The sequence below is a fragment of the Triticum aestivum genome, chromosome 2B (assembly GCF_018294505.1).
Source record: "Triticum aestivum cultivar Chinese Spring chromosome 2B, IWGSC CS RefSeq v2.1, whole genome shotgun sequence".
Taxonomy (NCBI): Eukaryota; Viridiplantae; Streptophyta; class Magnoliopsida; order Poales; family Poaceae; genus Triticum; species Triticum aestivum.
Genome location: NC_057798.1, coordinates 550,623,891 through 550,629,472, shown reverse-complemented (window position 1 = coordinate 550,629,472; position 5,582 = coordinate 550,623,891). Strand labels below are relative to the sequence as shown.

The 5,582-nt window shown below is 41.1% G+C and overlaps 1 non-coding gene across 1 annotated transcript; it reads right to left on the bottom strand.

Annotated features, from left to right (window-relative positions):
• Positions 1–4,207: 4,207 nt before the first annotated feature.
• Positions 4,208–4,288, bottom strand: TRNAL-CAA (transfer RNA leucine (anticodon CAA)). The gene has a single exon. It is a non-coding gene; the product is annotated as a tRNA-Leu (tRNA).
• Between the last annotated feature and the right edge of the window lie 1,294 nt (positions 4,289–5,582).

The following is a 5,582-nucleotide window of genomic DNA, read 5'->3' as shown; positions in this document are numbered from 1 at the left end:
AAATTACCGTGTTCCCCAACAACCCTTCCATTGCAGGTCCAGATTGCAACACTTTTCTGTCCGCACATATCAGTCTAGGCTCTACAGATTCAGGAGGTGCTCTCGTGCGACTTTTAGGGTTTATGCCCCCATTAGCTTGTATCTCTGTCAAATAATCCTCATCTATGGTTATGTTATGACCGGCGTTCACTATAGCCAGAGGAGGCCCAATGGCGCGGCCAGTTAGGGGGCTTGTCCCAACTTATCGTCATTTTTATTAGCACATAGGAGGATTATATAAACACTTGTAAGGACTCGTTTTGGAATTAAGCAATAAGTCAACTTTTTTGCTCGGCTCCCTTCAGGAGCCGAGAACCCTAAACCCTAGCCGCCCCTGCGCCTCCCTCTCCCTTGCGCGATCACGGCGCCACAACGCCACCGCTCACGCCCCTCGCCTCGCCAACTCCCCTTCCATCCCTACAACCTAAGGGCATGCCCGGGTAGGAACCTGGTTCCTATCAATCTGGTATCAGCTGACTCCGGATCGACCATGTCCACCCCTCCGTCCACCGCCACCCTCCCGCTGTCGACCACCACCATGCCGTCGGCGACCACCACGGCTGGCGCGCCGTCCTTGTCGGGCCGATGTCCTCCGCCTCCTGGACGCCGCCGATCGCCACCCCCGTCATCTTCACCCCAGAGGAGATGACGGCGGCACTCCGGGATCTCAGCCAGGCGGTTGCGGGCATCCGCACCTTCCTCTCGGGGCCCTATGGACCGCCACCACTCGTTCCCTTTGCCACCACCATGGCGCCGCCGCAGTCGCCATGGCAGCCGCCACCCCCGGCGACCTCCTTGACTCCCTTCGCCCCAACTATGGCGCCAAAGCAGCAACAGCTGCAGCTGGCGACCTCGGCCCCGGGCATCCCGATGACGGCTCTGGGAGTGCCCATCCACCAGGTCCGGTTTCCCCCGTCCTTCTCTATGAGATCGGTGGGATGTAAGCTTGGACCATGGACTATGGGCCACCTAGGTTGGTACCCCTACTCCCCTAGTCCAAGACACCGTCAGCACGTTACTGTAGCATCATATATTCTATGATGTTTGAATGAATCAGTGTTTAATTAGTAGGAACAGTGCAATGTATATGTAGTTTGTGTGTATTGGCGTGATACAAATGTTCGTGTCTAACATCTGAAATGGTACATAGGCAATGCATATTCGGTGTAATGAATTGATTCCCAAAGTTTATTATATGAATCCTCGGAAAATTTGATGTTTGAATAGCAACTGATATTTGATCTGTATTAAAACCATTAAGCTAAATTATGCTCCTTGACCATTGAATTGGATAATTATTGGGGTTCCAATTTTTTACTCACATACAAGTGTAAGGAGTTCAGTAATTCTTTTATGGTACATATAGTGATTGATCATTTTTTTTGCAAGTAATTAGGATGTTTACATAAGAAAGTAGAAATGAAAGAATATTTTATGAATAGTTCGCTATTTTGTTATTGTAGCATTAAAGTAGGTTTAAGTTGGTACTTATGTGGCAAGAGAGTTAAAGTCAGACAATGTGCCTAGGTTTAATTGGGTAATGAGAAAGTACCCGCAAAGAAGAATCTTCATAGCATCACTTGACTATATTACTCATGCATATCTGAGTGTTCTTGCACGGACACATTTACTAGTAAAGAGTAAATAAATAAATGATAAAAAGGAAAGAAATAACGTACCTGACATTGGGCCGCTCTAAATAAGGCTTATATCGGGCAACTTCAGGTGGATGGTGCTGTGTTAGTTGAGAAAACAAGCAAAATCACTAACTGAGAAGTACTCCCTGTAAAGATTACTCCCACCTTCTCAGGTTATGACAAGTGACGCGTTGCATGTGCGTCACTTGTCGCAATCTGAAAGTTTTTCCTTTTTTTGTAGATCCATTAATTCAAAATGTTTTATCTTTCAAATCGTGTGTCTAAATCTCAAACCGTTTTCATCATTGGATTCCTCGCGTCAAGATCTTCAAACTAGATCCCATGTTGATAGGTTTGACGAACTCTTTTTTCACAAAAAACGAAAATAAAACCAAACCAAGAGCATGGTTTTTTCCTTTCCGAAAGAGGCACGGCCGTGCCTTTCGCACGAGCAAAACCGTGCCTCTCGCGGAAGAGAAAAGAAGAAGAGAAAATGCATTTTTTTTTGTTTCTGAGAGGCACATCGTGCCTCTCGCGAAAGCACAACCGTGCCTCTAGCACAAGCAAAACCATGCCTCTTGTAAAAAAACAGAACACATTTTTTTCATTTCCGAGAGATACGGTCGTGCCTCTCGCGAAAGCACAACCGTTCCTCTTGTGAAAGCAAAACCGTGTCTCTCGCAAAAGAAAAAACAGAAACACAATTTTTTTACGTTTTCGAGAGGCTCGCGAAAGCACACCGTGCCTCTTGCTGAAGGAAAAAATAAATAGAAAACACGTTTTTTTCGTTCCCGGGCGAAAGTAAAACCGTGCCTCTCGAGGAAGAAAAAAACGCGCTTTTTTCGCGTGAATTTTTTTTTCGAAATCTTTTTTTTGGTCCAAAAGCTAAAGAGAGACTAGTGGAAAACCAAAAAGTCGAAAAAACCAGTTAAAAGGCAAAAAATGTGTGTGAAAAATAAAAAAAATTGGAGGAAGCGCCAAGAGCGCGACAAGTAGCGGCGGCAGAGAGCGTGGTGCGCTCTCAACCCACCCGCAAGTGATTTTTGCGATGTTCCCGAAGGAGCGCTCGTCAACTAGGTGCTTCCGAAAACTAGCCATCGAGCCTCTTGGGTGCGGCTGTCGGAAAAGTCGGGCACCCCTATTTCTCGCCTTAAGCGAGACGAGGGGGAGCTCTCGTGTCAGAGGGATCCCCAGTTGGGCCGACCCAGCCGCGCGGGAGGCCACGGCCTGTTTTATTCTGTTGTCGTTTATTTATTTATTTTTGTACTTATCAAAAACACATTTGAAAGATGTTGAGCAAGTATTTGAAAAACATTGAATAAGTATTAAAAAATGTTGAACCAGAATTTCAAAAATGTGGAACAAGTATTTAAAAATATTGAATAAGTATTAAAAATGTTGAAAAAGTATTTGAAAAATATTGAATAAGTATTAGAAATGTGGAACGAGTATATGAAAAATATTGAACAAATATTTCAAAATATTGAATAAGTTTTAAAAATGTTGAACGAGTATTTGAGAAAATGTTGTCTAAGTATTGAAAAATGTTGAAAGAGTATTTGAAAATTGTTTAACAAGTATTTGAAAATGCTGAATAAGTATTAAAATGCCGAACAAATATTTGAAAAATATTGAATAAGCATTCAGACAATGTCGATTGTGTACACAAAAAATGTTGATCATTTATTAAAAAATGTTTTTGGCATATACAAAAATATAGAGTGAAAATGAAAACAAACATAAGAAAAAAAAAGAAAAAATAAAACCAAACAAAAAAGTGAGAAGAAAAAATAAAACCGAACAAAAAATGGTGAAAAAAACGAAGAAAACCGAACAAAAATGAAGCAAAAAAAGAAAAAACTGATAAGCCGGAAAAACTATTGGAAATCCGGCTCATTTTACCTCAAGTAGTTCGTGCCCTAGTAGTTTGTAACAATTTGGACGCTAGTTCGTTGGCCAGCACAACAGCTTACTGTCAGGGAGACCGGGATCCGGTCCCGTGTGAGCTCCCCGTTTTCTTCACTTATTATTTTTTTTTAGCATTCACGAGTGGGCTGGCCTAGTTGCGTGCGCGTCGCATTTTCCCTGGGCGAGCGCAATAGCATAAAGCGAGAAATAGCTCCCGCGGGAATTAGTAACTGCATCCAATCTCCGAAATGTCCCGATTGTTTTGATTTTTAAAATGGGATATTTATTCATGTTTGGCATATGCCAGCTATGACCAAAACCTTTGGGGTACAATTTGGTAGAGGAATTTTAGGACATCCTTGGGTAAATGCACCTGGTGCAGCAGCTAATCGAGTGGCTCTACAAGCCTGTGTACAAGCTCGTAACGAAGGGCACGATCTTGCTCGCAAAGGTAATGAATTTTTAGGATCGTTCAGGCTATATATTTAGTCTATTTTGACTTTTACTGTCTACTTTTCTCAGGGAGATGGTTAAGGACCTCAGAAGATAGAGGAGAGTGCTAGGCCCAGATTTTCGGAATACTTCTATGGGGAATGCTCATTGAATGAGAATTCTCCATATTATGCCTTGAAGAGGACTCGAACCTCCACGCTCTTAAGCACGAGATTTTGAGTCTCGCGTGTCTACCGTTTCACCATCAAGGCATCTTGAAAGTGAATCATATTCCATGAATATGATATCTATCTAATGTGATATAGGGAATATATGCCAAAGGTGGAATCTTGGAGTATTTCGATCGATTGGTCATATAGGCCCGAGTGAGACATCAAATAGCTTCGATTTGCATTATCCGTAGGACACCTTATATGTATCAAAATCGATATCAAAATCAAAAAGATGAAAGATGTACAATCCAATTTTTCGATTCAATAGAAGCCCAAAGAGGTGGCGATTCTTTTGAGTACTATGTCTAGAAATCCCCGTCGATTCCTCATTGGCACCTTTTCAAACACAACAGATGCATTCCAAAATAGCTATGATTCTAACATATTTTCCTTTGGCCATGAACCTCCTTTTCTTTTGGATTGACTTAATGGACGACTCACCAAAGCATGAAAGCCAGTTAAAAAATGGATTCCCATTTGAAGAGTGCCTAACTGCATGGATAAGCTCACATTAACTCGTCAATTTTGGATCCAATTTTGGATTTTTTTTTGGGAAGTTTCGGGAAGAAATTAGAATGGAATAATATAGATTCATACAAAGGAAACGATTCTCTATTGATGCAAACGATGTACCTAGAGGATAGGGATAGAGGAAGAGGGAAAAATCTCAACCCAAGTCGCTTCTTCATCTCCAAAAATCCGGTAAGATACTTTTGAAACACCAACGGGCATATTAGATTAATATTATTAAATTTAAGTAAGAAAACCACACTTTAATATGGAAACGTAAGAATGGAACAGAAAGAAAGAATTTGCAGTTTATTGTCTTGATTTTTATTCTTATTCTATATGAATACTATAGATTCTATTAATATGTAGAGCATGCCTCACAAATATTCTACAATAGTAAGTATTGAAGAATCCATACAAGAAATTGGAGCGTCTTTCTTTCTTCCTTTCCCTTATGTTGGTCATTAGAGACTTCTTGACTTTTCTCTTCCCTACAAAGGATTTCTTTTTTATGTGTAATATAGAAATTATCTTGTTGAGATCCTATGAATCAGTTCAATTAAAACCTTAGATTCATACTAGAGCCACGATGATTTAGTCTTAAGCTAAACAAAAGGCAAGGGTTCTTCGAATAAGAACCACTTGATAATCATTTATTGAATCAGTGTAATGACTCGGCAAAATCGAGAGAAAAAACGATTGTCGTTTGTGCAAACAAAATTGGAAGGAAGATAATTTCTTTTTTATTTTTATTTCAGAACTACTTGAATTTTTCAGTAGTCAGGAAATAGCTCGCGGTCTTGGTCGTTACTGGGCCGGCCCA